Source organism: Macaca fascicularis, chromosome 15 (assembly GCF_037993035.2).
Source record: "Macaca fascicularis isolate 582-1 chromosome 15, T2T-MFA8v1.1".
NCBI lineage: Eukaryota > Metazoa > Chordata > Mammalia > Primates > Cercopithecidae > Macaca > Macaca fascicularis.
Genome location: NC_088389.1, coordinates 87910992 through 87936763, shown reverse-complemented (window position 1 = coordinate 87936763; position 25772 = coordinate 87910992). Strand labels below are relative to the sequence as shown.

Sequence of the window (25772 nt, the reverse complement as noted above, 5' to 3'; positions counted from 1 at the left end):
GGATGGATTTTTTCCTACAGTTGTCTATCAGTTATTTGTTTCTTTGTATTGCTGATCAGTGCTCCATTATAAAATGTAACCACAATTTGTTCATCCATTCACCAGTAGATGACATTTAGGTTGTTTCCAATTTTGGCATTCAATTAATTTTGATATATATAAGGGAAGAAGCAAGGTTTATTTTTGTGCACAGGAATAGTCAATTGTTCTGGTATCATTAAATGAAAAAAAAATCTTGCTAAATTTAATTACTTCGCCCTTAGATCCAATATTAATTTTCTGTATACGCGTGGGTTTATTTCTGAACTCCGTTTTGTTTCACTGATCCATATGTTTGTTCTCATGTTCATCTCACACATTTAATTTACTCTAGCTTTAAAGCAGTCTTAAAATCAAGTAATATAATATTCCAAATTTATAATATTAAAAAATGCTTTAGATACAGGAGCTAGAAAGAAATAATTTAGGCAGATAGTAAGGAGAACAGAATTCTCGGCAGAATTTCCCTTTTAACAAAAAGCAGCCCCCAAATCATTTACTTTCTAACAAAGAGCAGCCTGAAAAATCGAGCTGCAAACACAGATTAGCAAGCCGGAAGCTTGCACAGGTGAATGCCAGCAGTTGTGCCAATACAAAACGGTTACCTGAGGGCCAGGCAAGTTCAACATAGAGGCTCCATCTTCCCTTTTCTTCGTCAGCACGTGTACAGTAAAGAAACAGGCAACATGGCGCAGGTCAGGAAGCGAACACATCTGCGTAATAAAAGGTGAGGGTGGGGGCAGCCAGATTCCCGTGCACTATGCAAATGGCACACCTAGCCCTAACCAGTATTTTGTGCCTTATGCAAATGACACACTTGTTCTGACCAATCTTTTGTGCCCTATGTAAATCAGACACCACCTCCTCAAGCGTGTCTATAAAACCCTTTGCATTCCACCAGGGAACCAGCAACCCATTTCTCCAGCACCTCTCTCTGAAGCAGAGAAAGATTTTTCTCTCTTTCTTTCTTTTTCTTTTTTCTTTTCTTTTCTTTTTCTTTTTCTTTTTTTTTTGGGGGGGGGGGGGATATTCTTGCTTTTGTCACCCAGGCTGTATTTCAGTGGCAAGATCTTGGCTCACTGCAACCTCCACCTCCCAGCTTCAAGCAATTCTCTCCTGCCTCAGCCTCTAGAGTAGCTGAGATTACAGGTGCGTGCCACCACACCCCACTGAATTTTGTATTGGCCAGGCTGGTCTCAAACTCCTGACCTCAAGTGATCCCCCAGCCTCAGTCTCCCAAAGTGCTGAGGGTTACAGGCGTGACACGCCCGGCATGAAATTTTCTCTTTCTTTTGCCCTTTAAACTTGCTCTCTGAACCTCACTCTTTTTGTGTTCTTGTCCTAGTTTTCCGTGGCCGTGAGACAACAAATTTCATGTATTTATCCCAGACAATGACGCCACTTCACTTCGACTACTTTAGGTATAAATTTTAGATTCAGCTTTTGTACCTCTATAACAAGAGTTGGAATTTTAATAGATATTTTATTGAGCCTATAAATCACTTTGGGAAGAATCGATATCTTAATAATATTGAGTCTTTAAGAACATTGAGTCTGTGTTCATTTATTAAGATCCTCTTAAATTCTTTCAGCAACATTTTATAACTATTAGCTAAAGGTTGTGAATATTTACATATACTACTTTGTATAGAATATTTTCGATGCCCTTTAAAAGGTGTTTTTTAAAAATATTTTTACTATTATCTGTTTTAGCATCAGAATTTTTACATATTTTTGAATAATTTTATGCATGTTCAATTGGCTGGCTCATTTTTTGTGTGTGTTTATAGTTTTCTTTCTCTCTGTCTTATTCTTTTTCTCAGTATTTCTTACTCAGCTTTTTTTTTTTTTTTTTTTTTTTTTTTGGTGACTTATCACCCAGAGTCCCCAGTGTACAAGCCTATTTTGTAATGCTGCTTTGGGTTCTTGTCTTCTTTTGATATTACAGTAGAGTTAACTGCTGAATGGAGAGACGTGTTCATTCTCTCCAGGCAAGCCTGTTTCTTTCTTGCTATGTCTTATTGCCTCCTGGTACATAGAACTTTCCGTAAACGATAACCAAGCCTATAATTGGACTGGGAATTTTATTTGCTCTCCATTGTAGAGCATGGGCCAGCTCCACTCTGAACTCAAGATTTCAAGCTTTGAACTTTACTCTTGCACCTCCTATGGAGCATCTTTAGTTTCTGTTGCCTCTAGAATGTCAATATCCCAGCCACTATTGCCTCTTCCTCACAAGGAGCCCAGCGTATCTATAAGTAGTAAAATTCAATCATTCTTTGTTTGTTTAGTTGTTGGTCTTCTTTTTCTCTTCTTTGCTCAATGAGATCTTTTTTGTTTTAGCCATATTTAAAATTACCTGTCATTGGTATGTACTTCTAGCTGAACATGTGTATCAAAGCATGAACTTCTGGCATTGCGCTGTCTGTAAGTTCCACTACATAAAATTTCAAAATTTCTATATCAGATAATTATAGACTGTCATTTCTTGAGCTATAGTAAAGAATTTCTGGTTCAAGTAAAGACATTCAAAATCAAATTAGCCTTGCTTCTGACATCTAATGTTACTCTGAATCCCAGACTCTAAGAAATTGTACTCTTGTTATTCTCTGTCTTTTCAGTTGCAACAGTTGTGGCTTAGACAGGCAAGTGGTATTCTTTTAAAAATCACACAGCTCTTGCTTCATAGAGGAAAGACTAAAGGGAATCTTGAGTTTTTCTAGGTGGGTCTGCATGCTATCAAATTAACCCATGTACAGTGACATTCCAGACAGATCCCTGCCTACTGCAGGACAAAAGAAAATAACATCTGGCAATTAATGTCTCCATAATTCTTGAGTATAAGGCAAGAAGATCCATATTTTCCTGTGGAAATCTCGATTATGAGAGACAAATAAATATAAAATATTGAATATTAAAAACAATTTGAACCCTATAATTTCTAAGGCCAGATACAAAAAATGAATATGTGTTTTCTAGTTGTATGCAGAATTTGAAATGTGAAAAAAATTCAAATGAAAAGTTATTTGGTTTATAAAACATTTCTAGAGCAATTGGAATGAATGCTTATCCATGCATTGATTAAATTCACTTTTTGTGGGTCTTTGTAAAGTTGTAGTTGAAGTTTTAAATTCATCTGAGTTTTCTTTCTTGTTCCATGGCTAAAGCTGAGCCTTCTTAGTATGCTGCCTTAAATTATCTCTTAAATTGTAATAGTTCTGTGGAAATTCTATAATTCTGCATATACAGAGAGAAATGTATTCTGAGAATATGAAATTTCAGAAATATGCTTAAAAAGTAAATATAATTTTGAAAGCTCAAATATATTAAATAAAAGTAATTGTCTTTAAAATTGACTCCAGTATATTCTATAGAGCACTTTAGTATTATTTGGGTTTTCTCTCTTCCATGAAAACGAAGGCTCATGTGTTGCAAATAAAATAAATGACTTACCCAAAATAACTTAGTTGCCATGTCTACACAGTGCATAAAGACTGGCAATTTTTGGTGGAATGTAGGTGGTATGCACAGGCAATCCAGAATATGCTAGCCAATACTTTTTTTTTTAATATTGTTTCATTTATTTGAGTAAAAGTGGAAACAGAAGGGCAAAACTTGATAGTAGTAATGATTGGAACTTATTAAGTATTTAGTAATTATATGTACCTTTATAGTATTGCTTAGAATCTTCTTTTAAAAGTGAAAGCGCATAACTGTCTGTTCTTCTTGAATTTACTATTGATATTCATTGTCACTCTAAGAAAATTTCAGTAGGAAAATTAAAAAAAAAAAACTTTATTTTGTGTTGATTTAGGGAACACTAACACTTTGACAATGCTTTATGTAACTTTTCCATTATCCAAACAGCAGAGTAGGCCTGAGTGGGTGCTTAATAGACATGATTCATTGGATGTGTAAGTATCTGTATTGTCATTTATGTTGCTCCCTCTGATTAAAATTCCTTTCTCATTCTAGCCAGCTTAGAAAATGTCTAATTAACTTTTGACACTCAGATACTATTATTAATCTCTCCCTCAGATAAATCTGACCACAATCTTTCCTTTTTGTGCTCAGTTAATCAGTTAATCATAAGTGTCTACTGGTGAAAACATTGTTTGAAGACAAAAAAACATTTCCTTCACTGCTATATCCACAACATGGTTGTTGGTACTGTAGATATTAATAGTAGGGAGATGAGTTATAAAAAAATCCTTTTTCTTTTACTGTATTTTTACGATCAATAGACACAGACATCTTGGTTGTGCATGTTGAGTGGATTACACAGTAATTTTAAAAATGGTGTGCTGTTGCTTGAAGTCAAAACATATATTGATTTTGAATGATTTCATATGTAAAATATATCAACATAATCATGAATTAGATAATCATGAATGAAATACAAGATTCATCAAAATCTCATATAGAAAAAAATTTTAACAATGATGGGATCAACTATATTCCCACAGGATGTGCAAGATAATTACACACTTAAAAATCTATGAAATAAAATTTATGCAAGTGTGACCATGGGACTTTAAAAAATATGCAGTTCTTAATTACTTATTATTACTTTATAAGTATGCTATATCTATTAAAAAATGGTAAAAGAAAACATTCTAGTCTATCATGTAAATGCAAATATTTCTCTTTTTCTAAATGTTTGGAGGACCATAGTTTAAGAAATTATGTTAGAAGCCTCAGTAGAATCTTAACTATTTATTAATTATACATTATTCTAGATGTCACAGAACCCTCTGAGTTTCTCTTCCTCCTTCAATAAATTTCCAGGGCACTTTTAAGATTAAATGTATGTAGGTACTATTTTGTATAATGTTATATTATTATTTTTATTTTTAAATTCATATCATGGAAAATCATAAATGAATAATTAAGATAAATTTAGTTTAAGCATATTTTATTGTATTTTATGAGGATGACAGATGTTTTAGAAATGCCACTAAAATTACATGTTTTAGCCAAGTATGTTTCTAATAATGATAGTAATTTTTCACTTACTATGTTTTGCAATTTTTCTTTAGAATGAAAATACTGCTCATTACCTATATTCATCTCAGAAATGCAATTTCTAAAATAATTTTTTGCCATTTTCTTTATTTTTCAAATTGCATGTTACAAAGTATATTTTCATACTCTCCAGTAGATAACAATATAACCATAAAAATATTTGGAAGGAGAAATAGTAAGTGAATTTATATTCTGTATTAATTCAAGATAAACTTGAAGTCAGTTTTTTGTGTGCTTTTTTGAGGGGTTGGCCTTATTTTTAAATGTTGAAATCAGTTTGACAATAATTATGTTCACATACATAATTATAGTTTCGTTACCATATTTATTAAAGGTGAAAAGGGGGCTTTTAACACGTCATTTAAAATGTAGGATTAGAATTTACATAAGTAGTTTTGAAGTGACAATGACTTACTCTTTTTTTATATCATCTCTTTATAATGTCTGACTGGATTATTTTTCAGCTAAGATAAAACCACTTGAGATGGACTTTTTATTACAATCATTGATAGTTTATCCATATGTCATCATACTTTTAGGTCATTTCAAATTTCAGTTGGACCAGTGTTATTTTAAAATTACAGTGGTAGGCTATATTATTCAAGCATTTTATTCACTACATTTTTATAATATTGCATTGATTACTTAGACTGCTTTTGTCAATATACAGAAAACTTAAAATGACTTAAAAATAAGGAACTTGATTAGCTCATACAATTGAAATTCAGATGTATATAAAAGGCCTTACTTGGATTTCATTCAGCCAGTGTGTTCTCATTTCTATAATTTTTTGGGTATCTCCCTCCTCTGGGGTACCTCTGTTTTTTTGTTTTGTTTTGTGGTTTTGTGTGTGTGTGTGTGTGTGTGTGTGTATGTGTGTATGTGTGTATGTTTAGATGAAGTCTCACTCTGTTGCCCAGGCTGGAGTGTAGTGGCATGGTTTTGGCTCACTGCAACCTCCGCCTCCTGGTTTCAAGTGATTCTCATGTCTCAGCATCCAGAGTAGCTGGGACTATAGGCATCTGCCACCACGACTGGGTAATTTTTGTATTTTCAGAAGAGTAGAGGTTTCACCATGTTGGCCAGGCTGGTGTCAAACTCCTGACCTCATGTGGTCTGTCCGCCTCAGCCTTCCGAAGTGCTGGGATTACAGGCGTGGGTCACCATGCTGGGCCCTGTGGGGTACCTCTTAATCATTCATGTTCATAGAAAAATGGCTGTAGCTTTCCTAAGCCTTTCATTTGCATATCTAGCAAATTAAGACCAATTTCTTCTTCCTAACTTTCTTTTAACAGTGAGGACTTTTATCCATAATCTCCAGTGTGCTTCCCCATGGCTGTCCATGACCCCAGTTGGATCATATGCCCATTCATGAACTAACCTTTAGACTTCAGTCTGGATTTCTGACAAATCATCAACAAAGGAGAAGACTGATCATAATTATGTGAGTTTTAATCATGACCTACTGCGTAAGATTGGAACAAAATATAAGCTGTCTTCAAAATATAAGACTGCTGAACAAAAAAGAGAGGCCTACGATGTTATTGGAAAACAACAATACTCTCTACAAGTATTAACTGTTTACAAAATACTTTTACATCCATTATCTCACACTAAATGATGGTTCTAAATGCTTCCCCTTTTGCAGTTGCCCTGAGGATACATATGTTAACCCTTCCAACTCTATAATCCTTATCAACATTATATCCCATATGATAGTCTCCTAAATATCTCTGGAGTCCCAGAAAATAGTCGTGTATTTCATCAAATGCCAGGCATCAATATACAACTTGTTTCTGTATTTACGGAAAAATAGTTAAAGAATAAAAGTTAATCTTTCTATAAAAATTATTTTCATTAGTGGAAAAAAACAGTAATTCATATATTATTATCCATTAAAAAATATGCTGTTTCAGTATCCTAAGGCTAGGACTTTGCATACCAAACAACCAGACTGAAGCAGAACTTATTTAATCATTAGAGCCGTGTGAAAATCTGGACAGATTTCTACAGCATTCTTTTGGTTGCTAGGTATATTTAAATTGGCACAATAGTGGCAAGATCACCTGTGTAGTTTTCCTGATTTATGGATGTAGATTGATGTTTCTCCATGGAATCTCACTTTGCTATTTAGTCATTAAAATACATGCCTCTCATTTTACTGATTTTTATACTCCCAACAAATACTCTGAATCACCACCAGAAATAAATATCTTCTTTATGTTATAGGTTTTGCTTTATTTAGTTTCTCAAAATAGTACGTTTAGTAAAAGATGCAAACTCAGCTCTTATAATGTGGCACAAAATAATCCAACTTTGACCTTAGGGAAACCATACATGCACTAATGTCTGATGATTAAAAACAGCAACAAAACTGACAAACAATTTAGCAATTTTAAGCCTCTTACATTTGTTCAAAATGATTTAACTATGTTATTGAAACAAAATCACTTCAACATTTAAGCTGAAAATTCACATTATTTCTGTATAGAAGAGAAGAACCCAGGGATTGGAGAAATGTTATATTAATAATAACTCAGTAAAGAATTATTTTTAAAGAATGGGTATAATGGCCTTCTTCTGTTGCTCACCTAACGAACAACACACAACTGCCCAATCAAAGTCTTACATATTGAAGATTAAAAAAGAGAAACAAAATTTTAAAACTTGGTAATTTAATGGGCACAAGTATTTTCTTAATAATAGTTTTCACATAAGAAGGTTATAGTGTATAAGCAAACATCTAACAGTATTTACACTGTTGCTTATTTGAAAAGCAGTGCTACTTTTAAGGAATCAGGTTAACTCTGTTTTTGACTCCTCATGGTGTTGAACTATATGTTGGAGATGAAAATTAGTAGTATGTATGCCAAACCGTATCTTTCTGTTCCCTGTTATTGGAGGGAAGGACGAGAGCTTTGGAGTGGACTAATTCCTTCTGTTTATCTCAGACTATACTAGGAAATGGTTGTAATTTTGACTAATTTGGAAAGGTTGCCAAATCTCCAACTGTTCATTCTGACATTTATTAAACATTTTACAGTAGTGGCTGCTTCTGTTAGCTGCCTGCCTTGTAGTCTCATCTATCAGCTCCCATGAAAAATAAATGGCTTGATTTCACACAATGTGTGACTGTCATCTCCCTGCCCAAACATTTTTGTTGTAATCTATGTGATTTCATAGCAGAATTGTTTTTGTTCTTTAAGTGATATGGGTGTCTGCATGCCAGTGATTTCCAGTTTCAGTGTTTCTTATTTCATTGGATGTGGTCACCTATGGTGTTTTCAAACACTTTGACTAGAGATGGGTCAAATACAATCGCAATAATTTAAAGCTATGTGCAGACAATTATATACTTTCCAATAAAAATGAAAGCATAACTATTTAATGAAAATCCACACTGTAACTTAACTATGGGAAAATCTACATATCTATATGCAAATTTATATTTTTAAGCAATATACAGAGACATTTGGCCCTCTTTCCCTAGTTGGTGGGTACATAAGAAGAGACATGTACTATCCCTAATATAAATGCCTTTAAAGTTTTCCTATATATAAGAGGATTTATTTTTTATATTATATACATAAATATTTAATTCTGATGTTTATTGTTTTCCCAATCAATTTTTATTCCATTTCTTTATATTAGTCATCTCATAGGTTTTTTTTATTACCAGTGTGTCTAGGTTTCAGTAATACACATCTTTGCTTATTATCTTTGTGCTTATTTGTAAAACAATGAGTCAACTTTGTTTTCGAATTTTGTTTTTTATTTTTATTGGTCCATTATACTTTTTTTTTAAGTTTCATTAAATGTCCAAGGTTTAGAAAAGTTAAACAGTGTTGTAAATCCCTGAACTTATGCATTTTGAGTGTGAAGGCTCTGTGTTCCTGACCTACTTTGCCACGCAGAGACCTGTAGCCAGGGGGTGCTGGGCATCTGTGCCTCAACCATTCACAGGTGCTGCTAAATATGTTTTTGACTTTCAATACATAAAACACTGTTAAATTATGGAAAGATATGGGGATGATGGAATTTTCATCCCCATCGAATTTTTCATTCACATTTCCCATCAATATTTCAAACAATATTTTTACTTCTTTTATAGTTTCACCAGAGAGAGCAAGAATCCTGATAAATAGCAGCTCCCACTAATGTAGATTGGCTACTGAGTACATCATGTTTTGAAGAAGGTGTAAACACAACTCTTGCGGGAGGGAGAACAACTTCCAGTCTAGTTAAGCTAATGTCCATTAAAGACATATGGTATTTTGCAATAAGAGATAGTCTTTATGATGATTGTCCTAATGTCTACTTTAAGAAACAAGTGAGACCCATCAAACAAGAAATTGAATGGATAAGATTATGAGATTTTGAATCAATAAACAGACTGCATGTTTAAAAGAAAAAAAGTCTTTTAGACTCATTATCTAATTATTATCTAATGTGTTTTGTAACAAAATTTATTGCTATAACCAATTGCATTGATATACTCAGGCAGGTAAAATGAACTGAAACCACAAGGAAAGGGGATACTTACATCCACATTATGTTGTATGTTTGTGTAAGCGTAGATCCTGGATAGTAGACTGAAATGCCTTAAAGTAAGTCGCTAATATCCTACCTCCCAAAAGCTCGTTATTTTTGATAGTATCTTCAGATTATGAAATAAATCTAAGAAGACTGATTTTGTTTGACCTACCAGCATCTGATGAGTTTGCCACTGCTGTTTTAAATTAGAATTAAAGACATAAACATGGTAAGATGTGATGGTGGCGTCTGCATATTCTGCAGAGATGGTTTAATATGAAGCAAAAATGAAAACATCAATTTGATTATGAAACAATCATCATTATCACATTTTCTTTACAGGTTACAAAAAAAAAGACAAACATTAAATTATACACACTGATTACCCTGTCACTATCTTAACCCCCCAACCTTCTCATACAAAGATAAAAAATAAATTTCTTTTGTTGTTTCAATTGCTATGGCATCATGAAATTTTGTCAAAGCCCAAATGACTTGCCCAAACCCTACATATTGTTTCGAGACTTTGTTTACATTCCACTGTTTTTGTTTTTTTGTGTTTTTGTTTTTTGAGTTGACAACATGCTATTGGGGACACATAATAGTTGTACATATTTGCCAGGTACATATGACATTTTGATATGTATATAGTGTGTAATGATCAAGTAAAGGTGATTGGGAAACCACCCAATTTATCATTCCTTTGTGTTATGAGCATTCCAATTCCACTTTTCTAGTTATGTTGAAATACACAATGAAGTATTATTAACTTTAGTCACCCTTTTGTGCTATTGAACACTAGATACTGTTCTATCTAACTGTATTTTGTACCCATTAACCACCTCTTCTGTATTCTCTTCCCACCTTCTTGTATCTATCATTCTACTTTCTATCTCTACAAGTTCAATATTTTTTTGCACCCACATATGAGTAAGAACATATAACATTTATCTTTCTGCGCTTGACTTATTTCACTTAACCTAACAATCCTCCAGTTCCATCCACATTGTCACAGAAGACAGAATTTCATTCTTTATTAAGGATGAATAATATTCCATTGTGTATTTGTACCACATTTTCTTTATCTATTTATCCATTGATGGACACTACTTAGGTTAATTTCATATCTTGGCTATTGTGAATGGTGCTGCAGTAAACAAGGGAGTGTGGATATATCTTCGATATACTGATTTTTTTTTTGAGGGGTATATACCCCACAGTGAGATTGCTAGATCATATGGTAGTTCTTTTTTAGGTTTTTTTAAGGAACCTCTACAGTATTCTTTATAGTGGTTGTACTAATTTACATTGTCATCAACAGTATGCAAGTGTTCACATTCTTGACAGCATGTTATTGCCTGTCTTTGATAAAACCTATTTTAACTGGGGTGAGATGATATCTCATTGTAGTTTTGATTTGCATTTCTCTAAATGCAAATGAATGATGTTGAGCATTTTCGCATGTACCTGTTGGTCATTTGTATGTCTTCCTTTGAAAAATGTCTCTTCAGGTATTTTACCCATTTTTTAATGGGATTATTATTATTTTTTCATATTGAGCTGTTTGAGCTCCTTATACATTCTGATTATTAATCCTTTGTTAGATGGGTAGTTTGCAAATATTATCTCTCACTCTGTGGGCTGCGTCTTCACTTTATTCATTGTTTTCTTTCCTTGATATGATCCTTTTTGTCAATTTTTTTTGTTGCTTGTGCTTTTGAGGTCTTACTCAAGAAACCTTTACTCAGACCAATATCCTTGAGTGTCACACCAATGTTTTCTTCTAGTAGTTTCACAGTTTCATGTCCTAGGTTTAAACTCTCAACAAACTGGGTAGAGAAGGAACATACCTCAACATGATAAAAGTCATATATGACAAACACACAGCTAGCATCACACTGAATAGGAAAAGACTAGAAAACTTTCTTCTAAGATCTGGAACAAGACAAGGATGGCCATTTTCACCACTGTTCTCCAACAAGTACTGGTAGTCCTAGCCAGAGCAATTAGATGTGAGAAAGAAACAAAGGCATCCAAATTGGAAAGAAACACGTCAAATTATTCTTGTTTGCAAATGATATAATATTATATTTAGAAAAACCTAAAGACTTCACCAAAAACATTAGAACTGATAGATTCAATAAAGTTGCATGACATAGTATCAACATAGAAATTCAGTAGCATTTCTACATGACAGTGGTGAGCAATCTGAAAAAGAAACCAAGAAAGTATTCCCATTTGCAAAAGCTACAAATAAAATCCATAAAAATAAACTTGACCAAAGATGTGGGAAGGTAAAAATAATAAAAACTATAAAACATTAATTAAAATCTTTGAAGAAGGCAAAAAAATATAGAAAAAGTTTCCAGGCTTATGGATTGAAAGAATCAATATTGTTAAAATGTCCATAGGATGTAAAGCAATCTATCAATTCAATGCAATCTCTTTCAAAACACCAATGACATTTTCATGGAAATAGAAAAAAATTATATCATTTTATGGAACTACCAAAGACCCAGAATAACCAAAGTCATCCTGAGCAAAAAGAACAAAGCTGGGGGCACCACATTACCTGAACAATAAGAACACATGGACACAGGGAAAAGAACAACACACACTGGGGCCTGTCAGGGGTGCAGGGGGAAGGAGAGCATCAGGATAATTAGCTAATGCATTTGGGGCTTAATACCTAGGTGATGGGTTTATAGGTGCAGCAAACCACCATGGCACACATTTACCTATGTAACAAACCTGTACGTCCTGCACATGTATCCTGGAACTTAAAGTAAAATAAATAAATGAAAGTGTATGACTAATTTTTGTACACTTAATACCTTTCTTCATTTACAAATAGTTTATAACTTGTATCTTAACATACTGCCTCCCTCAGTGTTGTTGTACCAATGTGGTATCAGCTATTCCCTTCCATATACCTTTAAATTCTTACCTCTACTATTTTCTTTTTCCACCATTTTTATCCTTTTTTCTTTACTTTTTGTTTCTCTTTTTTGCTGTCTGTTGATCTTTTACCTTCTTTATTTTTTGTCTTTTACCATATGTTGTAAACCTATTTAGTGCAAATCCTGTCTGCTCTGCCTATGAAGTAGCCGTTCTTTTATTTCTTTACTTTCCTTAAAAACAAAAACAAACAGACAAAAAACATTTAGTGCAAATTCGGATGTTAAATTTCGAAATGGTTCAATGTCAACTGTCTGGATTCTGCCCTTGAGGTGCCGTCTGGTAGGACAGATGGAGCATACATACAAATTAAATATAATACAAATTATCAGTAATGAATGCCATGAGAAATTACTGATAAAGAATTTCCCACATACAAACCACCCTTTTGCAATGTTTCTAATCATAACTTCTGAGTCACCTGTTTACTAAACTACGTGATTTATTTTGCTTTTGCATATTTTCACAAAGATTCCTCTACTTTATTGTTAACTGAAAATTTCTCAACAGTTAGAATAAGACATGAGAATCTGTGAAATGTTTAAGAGTGGGTCTTGAAATATCTACATTTGATCTGAGATAGTGACGGTATCTGTTTAGAAAGGTTTCAATCAGAAGGAGGCATCCCTTTCCAAAGGCTATTGCATTGGTGCAGCAGAAGAAAATAAGCAACTCAGCTAAAGTATATAGTAAGGAGAGAGAATAATATATTAGGACTAATTTGAATAATAAATGTAAAATAGAGTTATTTTTTTCCTTTTTTCTTACATAGTTTTCTCATCCAAAGGCAAAACTCCTTAGGAGGAAGGAATGGACATGACATGTCTGAAAAGATGGCCAAGACTTAACTATGTTCAAGACTAATGGACTAGTGCTGATGAGCAGAATGGTGGGAACATACAAAAATGTCTGCTAACAATCTTCCATTCAGAACGGCCTCTCTCCCACTTGATTCACATGATCATTGTGGAGCTATTATCACTGAACAATGCCGCTCTGCCCATACAGACACACTCAATCTGTTCAAAGATGGGAAGCTCAACCAAGTGTGCCAAAGTCCTCCCTGATGATTAGTGTATGGATAAAGAACCATTTTCCACCTTTGGTTATCTATACTAAAAGATGAAGCCTGTTTTTGCCAACGGGTTTATGAGAATGAAGAAAGTAAAGCTCCTAAGAAAAATAGAGCAATTACTGCTGGTGATAGGATCCCATACTGTGCCAAATGGGGTCATAACAAAGGGAGGGAGAGGTGGAAGACACAAGGGCAGCCTTGGATATGGGAATAAATTATATCTCACAATTTCTTCAAGATACATCTGTAGTTATTTATTTATTTTTGAGACAGAGTCTTGTTCTTGTCACCCAGGCTGGACTGCACTGGCACAATCTCAGCTCACTGCAACCTCCGCCTCCCAGGTTCAAACAATTCTCCTGCCTCAGCCTCCCGAGTAACTGGGATTACAGGCGTCCACCACCAAACCTGCCTGATTTTTGTATTTTGAGTAGAGACAGAGTTTCAGCATGTTGGCCAGGCTGGTCTCAAACTCCTAACCTCAAGTGATATGCCAGCCTCAGCCTTCCAAAGTGCTGGGATTACAGGCGTGAGCCACCGTGCCTGGCAACATTTGTATACTTACGATAAATTCCTCTTACTTCCTTAAACAAAATCAAGATGTTTATTTGTGTTTTAGTTATCTCCCTACTCTGTATAGGCTGTGATATAATTTTGAGCAGGCATAGTGTGTACTGAACATACCTGATTATACTGAAGAAAAGGTCCTGTTAAATAAATTTATTATAATTAAATAATATCTATTTGGATGACATATAGAAAAGAAAAACACAACTGCCATATTCAAAGACAACAAATAAATTATTTTTAATATAAATTAGAATGCAGAAAATTAGCCCATGATGAACTTAGAATCTAGTTGTTGCAAAATATGGCATAATTTGTCTTATTTTTTCTGTTATAACCATGCCTAATCATAATAAACTAGAGGCTTTAGTAAAGTTTTTTAAGATAAGTTTAATTAATATGGCTTTAGTTATAAAACAACATTTCATAGTTTTCCTGAGTCAGCACATATTCCATATTCTCATATATTTTCTATCACCATTGATCTTTTAAAATTCTAAATAATTCTGGAACATTTCAAAATCATCAAAGCTCACAGATTATTTTAACTATTTCACTAGTAAATGTTCATCAAAACTGTCAAATTATAATCTTAAAAAATATTATAGTCCTCTTGGGAAGATTTATTATCATGAAGTAATCATGTTGATTATTATACAAAATATTTTTTCTTTGTTTAGCAATGATCATTGTGTTGCTAGTCACTTTCATTCAACCTGATTGCTATTCTCTGGGTTTGTTTATATAGGGAAATGAATATATTTCTATAAAATATTATATATTAATATGGGTTTGGGTAGATTTGCTTCTCACTCACAGAAGTTGGGTCCATAAATGTTTGAGGAACACATGATGACTAGGAGCAAAAAATTAGGACCTAATCCCTAACTCTAAAGACAAGCCTAACCCCTAACTCTCAAGGCAAGTTAAAGATTTTCAAAGTCAGAAAGTGAAAGTGGAGATACGATGAGGAAGAAGTTGATGGGGGACACAAATAGTTTTTTTAAGTGAACTGGAGTTGAGTCAGTAGCCATAGAGTCACAAGTTATCCTCTTGTGGATTCTATCACCAGTACCCAGTGCCGGCACAACACATCAGTTGGAATCCAGAAACCATTCAACCCTCACCTGAATGGGTCATATGGTGTGTGTGTCAAAGAACCATTAGTTTTCTTTTTAGTTGGCCTCATGAAGATCCTCTTGGTAACAGCCAAAACGTCACATAATATTACTGCCTTGCTAGAGTGATACTTATCGGTAGCTTTAGGTCTAACTAGGCGCTGCGATAGGCTAAAAAAAAAATGTTCCCAATGCTGTAACCACCTTCCAATCCCTTAAACTTGTGATACCTTATTGTGGAAAACAGTCTTTGCCAATGTAATTAGTTAAAATTCTTAAGTGAGAGAATCTTCCTGGATTATTCTGGTGGGCCCTAAATAACATGAAAAGTCAAAGCGAAAGACAGAGGGAGATGACACAGAGCAGAAGGCATTGTGAGGATGAAGGCGGGGATTGAAGGGATATAGCCATGGGCCCAGGAATGCCAACATCTCTCAGAAGATGGAAAAAGCAAGGAACACATTCTCCTTTAGAGTCTTCAGAGGAAATGTTAACCTGTGGACACCTTTGTGGGCTTCTGGCCTACAGAATTTGAGAAAATAAATTTCTGTTGTTTCAAGCCATTGAATTTGTGGCTTTTATCTCGGGATATTACCTTTACAATGTCACCTATATATATATATATATATCACCTAATTTATATCTAACCTATTACATTATCTATAGGAAACTAATATAGCTACCATGTCAGTCTATTCTGGCATTGGTTTAAATAATTACCTGAGACTGTGTAATTTATAAAGAAAAGAAGTTCAGTTTGGCTCATGGTTCTGCAGGCTGTACAGGCATGGTGCCAACATCTGCTCAGCTTCTGGTGAGGCCTCAGGGAGATTTCAATTGTGGTGGAAGTTAAAGTATAGCCAGTGTATCACATGGTGAGAGCAGGAATAAGCAAGAGAAGGGATAAGATACTAGGCTTTTCGAACAACCAGATCTCACTTAAATTCAGAGAAAGTACTTACTCATTAGCCTGGGGGTGGCACTACGCCAGGGATCTGCCTCTATGATCCAATACCTCTTACTAGGCCCCACCTCTAACATTGGGGATTACGTGTCAACATAAGATTTGGAGAGGACAACACATTCAAACCATATCAGCTACCATCCTACTTTTGCCAAACAGCATTCCTTTTGTTGATAGCCTGAGATAAAAGGTGGAGTCCTGGACATGTAGTGGAATGGTTGTGTAGAACAGAAACTGCCAAACACCTGAATATATATGAAAATGAATGTCACCAACTCAGGATCTTTCTCTAAGCTAGAATAGTGGTCAAACGCACTTCTTGGATAAATGTATAAATATATATATACAGATGTGTATGTGCATATATGTGAATATAAGTAATGCATGTTTGTTTAGAGGGAGCAAAAGAGCATATTTACTTTTCATCCTTAGGTTAAAGATATGAACAAATACTGTTTAATGCATTCTAATTTCTCTGTAACTATATCACTCTTTATCCATTTGAGGGAAAGTATGCTAAAAAACTGAAAAACTGAAAAACTGAAACTTTTTTTTTCCTCTTCATTTCTGGATGTATTTAGATTGAAAAGACACTGCAGTAGAGGGTAGAAAAAATAATCTATGCTTGGCACCTAGGCACTCACAATTTAAGACAATTATATACCCCAGGATGTTTTTAAAGAAAGATTCACCTGAAATGGACATTCCCAAAAAGAGAGTATTAACAGTACAGTTAATTATCCTGGCTAAAAGGTAATATTTTCACATCCATGTTATCTATGTCATATACTACCAGAGAACATTTCAAAACACTCAAGAGTGTAGCATGCTTTCTATTTAGGTGCCATATGCACAATCTACAATCTTTGTTGAGAGTCCCTTGCTCTCATAGTTAAAAGAAACACAGAAAGTACATGTCTTTCATCACAAAGCGAGGTTCAAGGCTCCATTTCACCAGTCACCTACCAGTGAAAACACTTGGTGGCATGCCTTTCCCTGAATTTATACAGAATTCCAAGCATAGCTTAAACATTTTACATCTCGATTTCATGAATGTGAATAGTTAAAGAGTCAGGGCATATGGACACATTATAAGGAAAACCTAAAGAAAAGTAGCAAAGTATTTTATTTTTTATTTCAACATTAAAGCAAATACCACCTGTGCAGTCAAAAATGCCCACATTCTTAACATACTGAGAACTGTGAGAAGTCAAGCAGGTGCTGAGAAGAAAATAGTAAAGAAAAAAAATTGTGTTTCTTAAAATAAACAAAACATTTACCTTCAAGTTTTTAACATCCTGCTTATTTCTTTTCATGTTAAGTTATAACAAGTATCACATGTATTGTTGAGAAATATTTTTCAAAAGAAAGACTAGAAGGCCACAGAATTACGACCTATAGAAAATGACAAGAAATAGATAGAAGTTTCAGGGCTTTCTTTTTTAAAAGACCATTAAATAAAGAAGAAAAAATTGTGAGGTGGTTATTATCTTGGAACCCAGGAGATTACAGAAATTAGCCAGTGGAAGAATCATAAGTTAATAATGATTGTGAAATATTGTAGTTCAAGAAACCACGTGTAAACATACAGTGAAATGTGTGCTGCAGTTGCAGTAACAGTTTGTCTCCTTAAAGAGAAGCTAAGAGACCTCTAGCTTAAATGAAAATTGCCTTTTAGGAAGGATACCAGGTTAAGAGTGGTCAAAACGCAGGGTGCCCCATAGTTATTTCAAATAAACAACAAATAATTTTCTACCATAACTATGTCCCAAATATTGCACTATTATGCTATACTTATGCTAAACACTCAATTGATTATCTAAATTTCAAATTGCAGCTGGATGCCCTGTACTTATATTTATATTTGCTAAATCTGTCAACCCTAACAGGAAAAATGAGAAACAGGATTTGGAAATATCACAGGAAACAATAAGTTTACATTGACTCTATCAGTGATTCTCTCTCTCTATTAAATCTCTGTCTCCTTGCCTCTCTCTTTCATCCAGAATTTATTTATTTTTTCTCTCTAGTTTATTCATTTTTTCTCAATGCAGAGCAATTTTATCTGTTTTTTAATGTATTTTTATGCATGCAATAAAGAAACAAGGTGTAACCTGGGCAACATAGTGAGAGATTGTCCGTACAAAATTGTTTTTAAAAATTAGCTGGGTGTGGTACCATGTGCCTGTAGTTCCAGCTACTGGGGAGGCTGCAAAGGGAGGATTCCTTAAGCCCAGGAATTAGAGACTACAATGAGCTATGTTCATGCCATTGCACTATAGCCTGGGTGAAAAAGTGAGACTCTGTCTCAAAAAAGAAAAAAAAAAAAAGGAAGGGAGGGAGGAAAGGAGGGAAGAAGGAAGGAAGGGAGGGAGGAAAAGAGGGAAGAAGGAAGGAAGGAAGGAAGGAAGGAAGGAAGGAAGGAAGGAAGGAAGGAAGGAAGGAAGGAAGGAAGGAAGGAAATAAGGAAATAAGGAAAGCAAGAAACCAGGAAAGCAGGAAAGAAAGAAATTGGCCCAGTTTTGCAGTTTTGGTTATTATCTACTTTCTGGTCAAAGTAATAACCACCAGGGTTTCTAGGTCACTTCACCCAGTGTCTTCTCAATAGATGCTATAGAAGCAGCCTTAGAAAAGAAATAGAAATGGAGCAGGGAAACTGAGTAACATGGCTATCTAAGTCACAGTTATAAATCATGTCTTCAAGGGTTATTAGCTTAAATATCACAAATTTACAAGATTAATTGAAAATATGAGTACATAGAATAATCTACTCTGCAAAACTCCAGTTTGCGTATATACAAACATGACTACATTCACACAAATAAAAAAATTCAAAAATATTTCCAAGTATGGTTGTGGTGATGATTAAAATTTTATCTTCTATGTACATTTTTATATTTGCCAAATTTTCTTCAAAAAGCTCTATTTACCTAAAGAACTCATGACATCAAAAATTGATAAGTGGAAGGAACACATGTTTTCTAAGAATTATGAGGGCAAAAAGGTTGTTTAGTAACCCAGGAGATTACAAATATTTCTCTTAATATGAACTGCAAGCTGTTCAGTCTGGAAAGTTCTGAAAATCTGCTCCAGAACACAATGTTTCAAAGGTAGAGAAATTAGAAAGGACAATACCTAAGATATTTTGAGGGAAAGTAATATATAAGGGAAAAGTGAAATATTTCAGGAAAATTACAGTATTTTAAATTATCTTTTAATTTAATTCAATTTATATGTCCTATACACATATAAACAGGGCCTGAAATTGGGAAGCATGTACCTCACTCTAAATTCAAAAATTAAAGAGCTAGATAAATAATTAAGGACATATAAGGTAATGAGTCTTATAAAGCTTTTATTATCAGTACACCAATATTATCAAGTCTTTTTGTTATCATTTTTGGAAACATCTACAGCTTTAATCTTCTAACAACATTTTCACCATTTGTTAAACATTTATTTTCTAACAAGCTGTCTTGTCCATATATTTTTCACTTTAACCTCCTGCCTTCTGTTAAAATAACAATTTGCCAAGGCATTTAGACTAAAACTTGCAGCCCACAGTGAATGAGTCACCAAGTTCTTCCAATTCTTTAAATTGCAACTTGAATCACTATGTTGATCTCTGTTCTGCTGCCACTTTGTATGTCATCATTATATCATCATTGTTTTATGCTTAGATTATTTAATTATTTAAAAAGTAGTCTGACTCTCAGCTTGATCTTAAGTTTTGAAATTATTCTGAACCTGATTAATCTTCTTAAAACACTGCTTTGTGTATGTATTAGTCTGTTCTCATGCTGATAACAAAGACATACCCTAGACTGGGTAATTTATAAAGGAAAGAAGTTTAATTGACTCAGTTCCACAGGGCTGGGGAGGCCTCAGGAAACTTACAATCATGACAGAGGTGGCAGCAAACATGCCCTTCTTCACATGGCGGCAGCAAGGAGAAGTGCAGAGTGAAGTGGGGGAAAGCCCCTTATAAAACCATCATATCTCATGAGAACTTACTATCACAAGAACAGCATGGAGGTGACAGCCTCCATGATACAATTACCTCCCACTGGGACCCTCCTATGGCAAGTAGGAATTATGAGAACTACAGTTCAAAATGAGATTTGGGTGGGAACACAGCCAAATAACACCAGTGTATAAGTAACTATGACCCCAAATTGTTCACGTAAAAAATAATAATGTGAGAATCTGCCCTTTACTTAGTACTTGAGGAAAAAAACAGTTCACAAAGAGCGTTTAAACAAATCTAATACATTGTTCATTACCATTTTTTCTGCTTGAAACACTTTTTATTTTATCAACACCTTAATGTTAAAAAGACTCCCACTTTTGTATGGAAAACTAACAATTTTCTCTTATACCCTTTGTTTCTAAGGCAATGTCAAAAAGTTTTATGTCAAAAAGTTTCTAAACTCTATAAAATGTATAGTTGCAAAAGCCTAGAAACTTTGTTCAGAAATATAGATTTAAAAATAGAAACTAATATTATCTCTTTTAAGAAAAAAAGCCAGAGATAATCCAGAAATCTACATATATCATAATTAACTACAACTATACTCAAGCACTATAAATCTTATTCACACAAAAGATATAATAGGATCTAATTCCTTGGAGTTACCTATGAGTCATTTAGTTGCACAAAGAACTCCTCAAATATGAAGCTTGTAAAAAGTTCTTTTAAGTAAAACACACACACACATACACACACACACACACACAAACACATACACACACACACAAACACAATATTCTTCCAGAAGTTTTTTTTTCTTAATTGGAAAAAAATTTTGTTCTCATAATATTTTGTACTTAAGCTTACCATGACTGGGAAGTAATTTTTTTCAGCTAGTTAGGGCTGAGAATGTCATCTGGGGGAATAATTGAACCAACATACCTGAACAGCTATTATATGAGAGTTTCATATCAAGCAATTACAAATGATCGAGGGATGAAAATCATAAACATTATTAGAACTTTAATTTCAAAGAATATAAATTCATGAAATTAAGAATACACTGAATTTTAATTTCCAAGAATGCATATTTGGAAATTATATTTTTGAAAGAATAACTTCATTGTTATAAGAGAAATCTAGTGATAAGTAGCTCCTTTTGAAATATGAGTTTTATATATATATTATAGAGCCTTGATTTTATACAGGATAGAAATATTCTTGTGCTGTCCATTTTCAGATACTGCTAGTTAAAATGAGGAAAGTGTAGCATAGTCACTCTCTTATTAGGTAAGAAAATTATTTTTCCACAGTAACCTCACTTAGTCTAATCCAGATTTGAGCTAAGAAATGGGGCTGAGAGTGCATTTTAGATTACACTTTGGCACAATGTTATTCAACTATGCTTTGGGTTTACAGATTGGTAGGTATTCCCACTATACTGTAGAAACAAGTAATGGATAAAGAAGTTAGGGTTGAGTGTGGAGAAAAAGAAGTCTAGGTCTTAAAAGAATATGAATGATATACTAAAAAGCTATCACTTTACTCTGAAGTCATTCAAGGTTTCTGAGCAGGATGATGTGACCTAACATTGCTATCCTATGACGTACTGTTCTATGCCTACTCAAAGAGAAATTTTAAAGATAATTCTCATAACAGGAAAGCTTTCTTCTCCTATTTACTAAGCATCAATGATGAAGCTTCCTTATTTGTCACTTCCCTAGGAAAAACTGTCAAATTTTTAAGAGTAAAGAAGCTGTCACCTTCAGCCTTGTCATTCTATAAATATTTGCTTTTGACAAGGAGGTACATATGTAAAGAAGAGCAGTGCTTTTCTGCTGGGCTATGCAAATATATTAATATACCATAATATTTAATTTGACAGTATAAAATACAATTGAAGCTTTATATTTCACATCAGTAAAAAAAAAAAAAAATTACATCCAAAAAAAAAAAAGATGTTTTCTAGGGATCTCCTTTTTTTTGAAAGATAGAAGGAAAACGTGATCAGCCAACAATTCATCAGGGACTTACTTTGTTGGAGGATACTCCAGGTGCTTTGTTTCTACTTCCTCTTCCTCCTCCTACACACATTTAGCTATTTACTCAGTGTATCTGTAGTAAAAATAACACATCAATGAGTCCACTTATTCTACTTTTTCCCTACTCTGGCTAAAGTATCCTAGGAGAGAAGTATGAATCATTTAGAATGAAGATCTGGGGCTTTGTTTTTCCAGGTTTTTGCTGTCCCCCATTACTGGGGAAAAGAGAATTGGCTTTAAGTATCTCTGGGCATCAAGTATTTCCAAACAAAAAGAAACTAGATATGTAGCTCCTAGGTATTAGAAGCTGGTAAATAACAGGGATGATTTTATTATAGAACAAAAAACAATGCAGGATATATGTGGTAAACATGTAATTGGCAAATAAAATCATTCATTTTAAAATAATCATGCAGTTAGTAAGTGACTAAAATTTCATGACAAACTTGAAAATCTTACACCAATTATCAGAATCAAATATTAATGGTTCACGTTAATATCAGTATTCTGACTAGTCCACTCTCTAATTAAATAAAGATAAAGCTTACATCTACTAATGTCTTTCATAATTAGAAAAACCATTTAAAGGGAACTTACCTCTTGCACCCACAATTTTACTGTCCAAATTCAAAAAAAGTTATGAAAAAAATATAGGCAGTGGCATTAACCCACATGAGGGTAAAATGTTCTCACCAGTTAGTGAATTTAAAATATTGCTTGACACTAACAGAGAAAAGTGATAATTTGAAACTGAGTTTGAAATTCAGACTAACTTGGTTTTAACTCTTTCTTACAAATTATGTAATCTTGAGTAAATTATTTGACGCCTGTGACACATTGTTTCTCCTCAGTAGGAATAATATAGCATAGGGTTTTTGTGAACCTTACATGCCACAATGTACGTAAATAACATTATATTATATACATTGATTTCTTTCCTTCCCCTTAGGGTAAAGATTTTATAACTGCATATTACAGGGCAAAATTTATGCTTTGTGTGGAAAAAAGTACTCTTATGAAACTTGATTCATATTTTATATTGCTTCTTTCTTTACTTAGAATGTTTTGCTGGAACATATAAAGGAACCTGCTGACATCCATTCCAGTCACTTTTTATTATAACTTTTGTATTCTCAGAGTACACACCCATGGGAGAAGTATACTCCCCAGGAGGCTATCCATTTGTGAGCAGATGCAGCATCTTATTTCTCACTAAATGAAAATCATGTAAATATAAAGATGAAATACATGTTGTTCAAGGTTAGCTACCTGAAAAGGTCATGGACACTCACTGTACTCTTTTTTCCTTTATGTATATACCTTACTAGTGCTGACATCAGCTTCAGACTTTGGAATTTACTGCATTTAAAAAAAAAACTTGATGTCTTCATCTTATAACCACACTGTTTGCATTACTGCTGTTAGTATTAACTAACTGTTGTAGCAAACACCTCCTGATCTCAGTGACTTAATATAATTGTTGCTCATTTGTTCTGATATTACAGTGTGTGTCAGAAAGCTTTCTTCCAACTGGAGACTCAGGAATCCAGTATGCTTCCGTCTGATACATGTGGCATCTTCATTGTAAGGCTTTCAAGATCTATGTGAACGAGATAATAGAATGTCAAGTATCAAGCATGGTTTTCAAGGATGTGCTTGTACATTATATGCATTAATTTGGCCAAACATAACTTTGGCTAGAACTTCATCACATGACCCCAACGTAACTACAAAGGATGCAGGTAAATGTAGTCTTTATGTATACCAGTAGGGAGATCACATATTTGGTGAAAACACAGTATTGTCTCTCCTATACTATCTAAATTGATGTCTGTGCTCCTTTGAGTATGTGTGCTCCATGAAGTTTAATTTTTTTTTTTCTGTGATGGAGTCTCACTCACTCACAGTCTTGGCTCACTGCATCCTGGGTTCAAGTGATTCTCCAGACTCAGCCTCCCAAGTAGCCAGGATTACAGGTGCGTGCCACCATGCCCAGCTAATTTTTGTATTTTCAGTAGAGACAGCATTTCCCCATGTTGGCCAGCCTGGTCTCAAGCTACTGACTTCAAGAGATTCACCCACCTTGGCCTCCCAAAGCACTGGGATTATAGGCGTGAGCTACTGCACCTGGCCAAATGTGCATCACCAGTGTCTAGAACAGGACTATAATATGTATGTGGTATATGTAGAGTAATTAAATACAAGTTACAAGTAAAACAAAAGATAATTGTGTGGTAATCAAAGGAAACACATATTGTTGTGCCCAGTAATGCAAGTATATAAATGCTACAGTTTAAAAATTCTCATCTAAAAAATAATATGCACTATTATAATATTGTTTACATGAGATGGATGAACAGTGTAATCTTGGATGTTATGGTGAAAGAGAAGTGTTTAGAAGTCTTACATAGTATTATTGATATGTATTACTTTTTATTGTGAAGAACTTTACAACAACAAATGTAGAATTCTGTTTTCCACTGGAAAATAAAAAAGTGAATTGTTTTGATTTTATATGTATTTACTTATATATGCTTACATTAGTTTAAACAGAGACAAAATAACTTATAGACATACATATACATGTATGTATACACACACACACAGGCACAAACCAGATATAAAAGCACAAGTCAGGCATGATGGTGTGCACCTGAAGCACCAGCAACTCAGGAAGCTGAGACAGAAAGATCTCTGAGGTCAGCAATTCCAGACTACAGTGTGCTATAATCATGCCTGTGAATATCTACTGCACTCCATCCTGAGCAACAGAACAAGATCCAGTGTCTAAAATCCAGGCTATATAAAATTTTTTAAAAATTAAAAATAAAGACATGTTGGGTTAGGATTGGTGTCTATTGATTTTTAGAGCAACTATTTTCAATATGCAGAATCATTCACCATCGAAGTATTTTCCCTAGTCCCTAAAAATGATTTTTAGTTATAAATGTCATAAAATTGCTGCTAAACAGATGTTAAATTCATCATTCCCAGACAAACCTAGAAGAATATTTGGATTCAGAAGAAATAGTTACATTTAGTGTCTAGAGTTTAATAAGAATTGCATAAATTGCTAGCTATTTGATGACAGAAGATGCATTGTAAATGGATAGATGGATTAATGGATAGATGGATGGATAGATAGATTGGTTGATGGATATAGATAGATGCTTGGTAGAAGGAAGAAGTAAAGCCATTTTGAAATAAATTTTCATTGACTTTAGAAAAGAAAATTTAAAAAAAAAGTGCTGCAACTGTTGAGACCACAGTGAGTGATCATGCAGCATTGTGTACAGTATTCCCTGACCAGGTCATAGACCTAGCCTCCTAGTTGTGCTATGTGATTATTTGTGAAATGTAAAATCAAATGCTGTAAATCTATTAACCAATATTTTCTAGAACTCAAAGCCCAAATTATAACTTTGCTAGACATGTATTTCTGCATCTCTTGTAAGAACAGATGGTTTTCCCTTCTAAGTAT

The 25772-nt window shown here is 33.9% G+C and overlaps 1 long non-coding RNA gene across 3 annotated transcripts; it reads left to right on the top strand.

Annotated features, from left to right (window-relative positions):
• The first annotated feature begins 946 nt into the window (after positions 1-946).
• On the top strand, positions 947-25772 carry LOC102124086 (uncharacterized). 3 transcript variants are annotated; one of them, XR_006692662.2, is made up of 3 exons: positions 947-1188; positions 6360-6508; positions 23797-25772. It is a non-coding gene; the product is annotated as an uncharacterized lncRNA (long non-coding RNA). The 3 variants fall into 3 exon arrangements; XR_010581564.1 differs by lacking the exon at positions 23797-25772 and adding an exon at positions 13328-15867; XR_010581563.1 differs by lacking the exon at positions 23797-25772 and adding an exon at positions 9176-9470.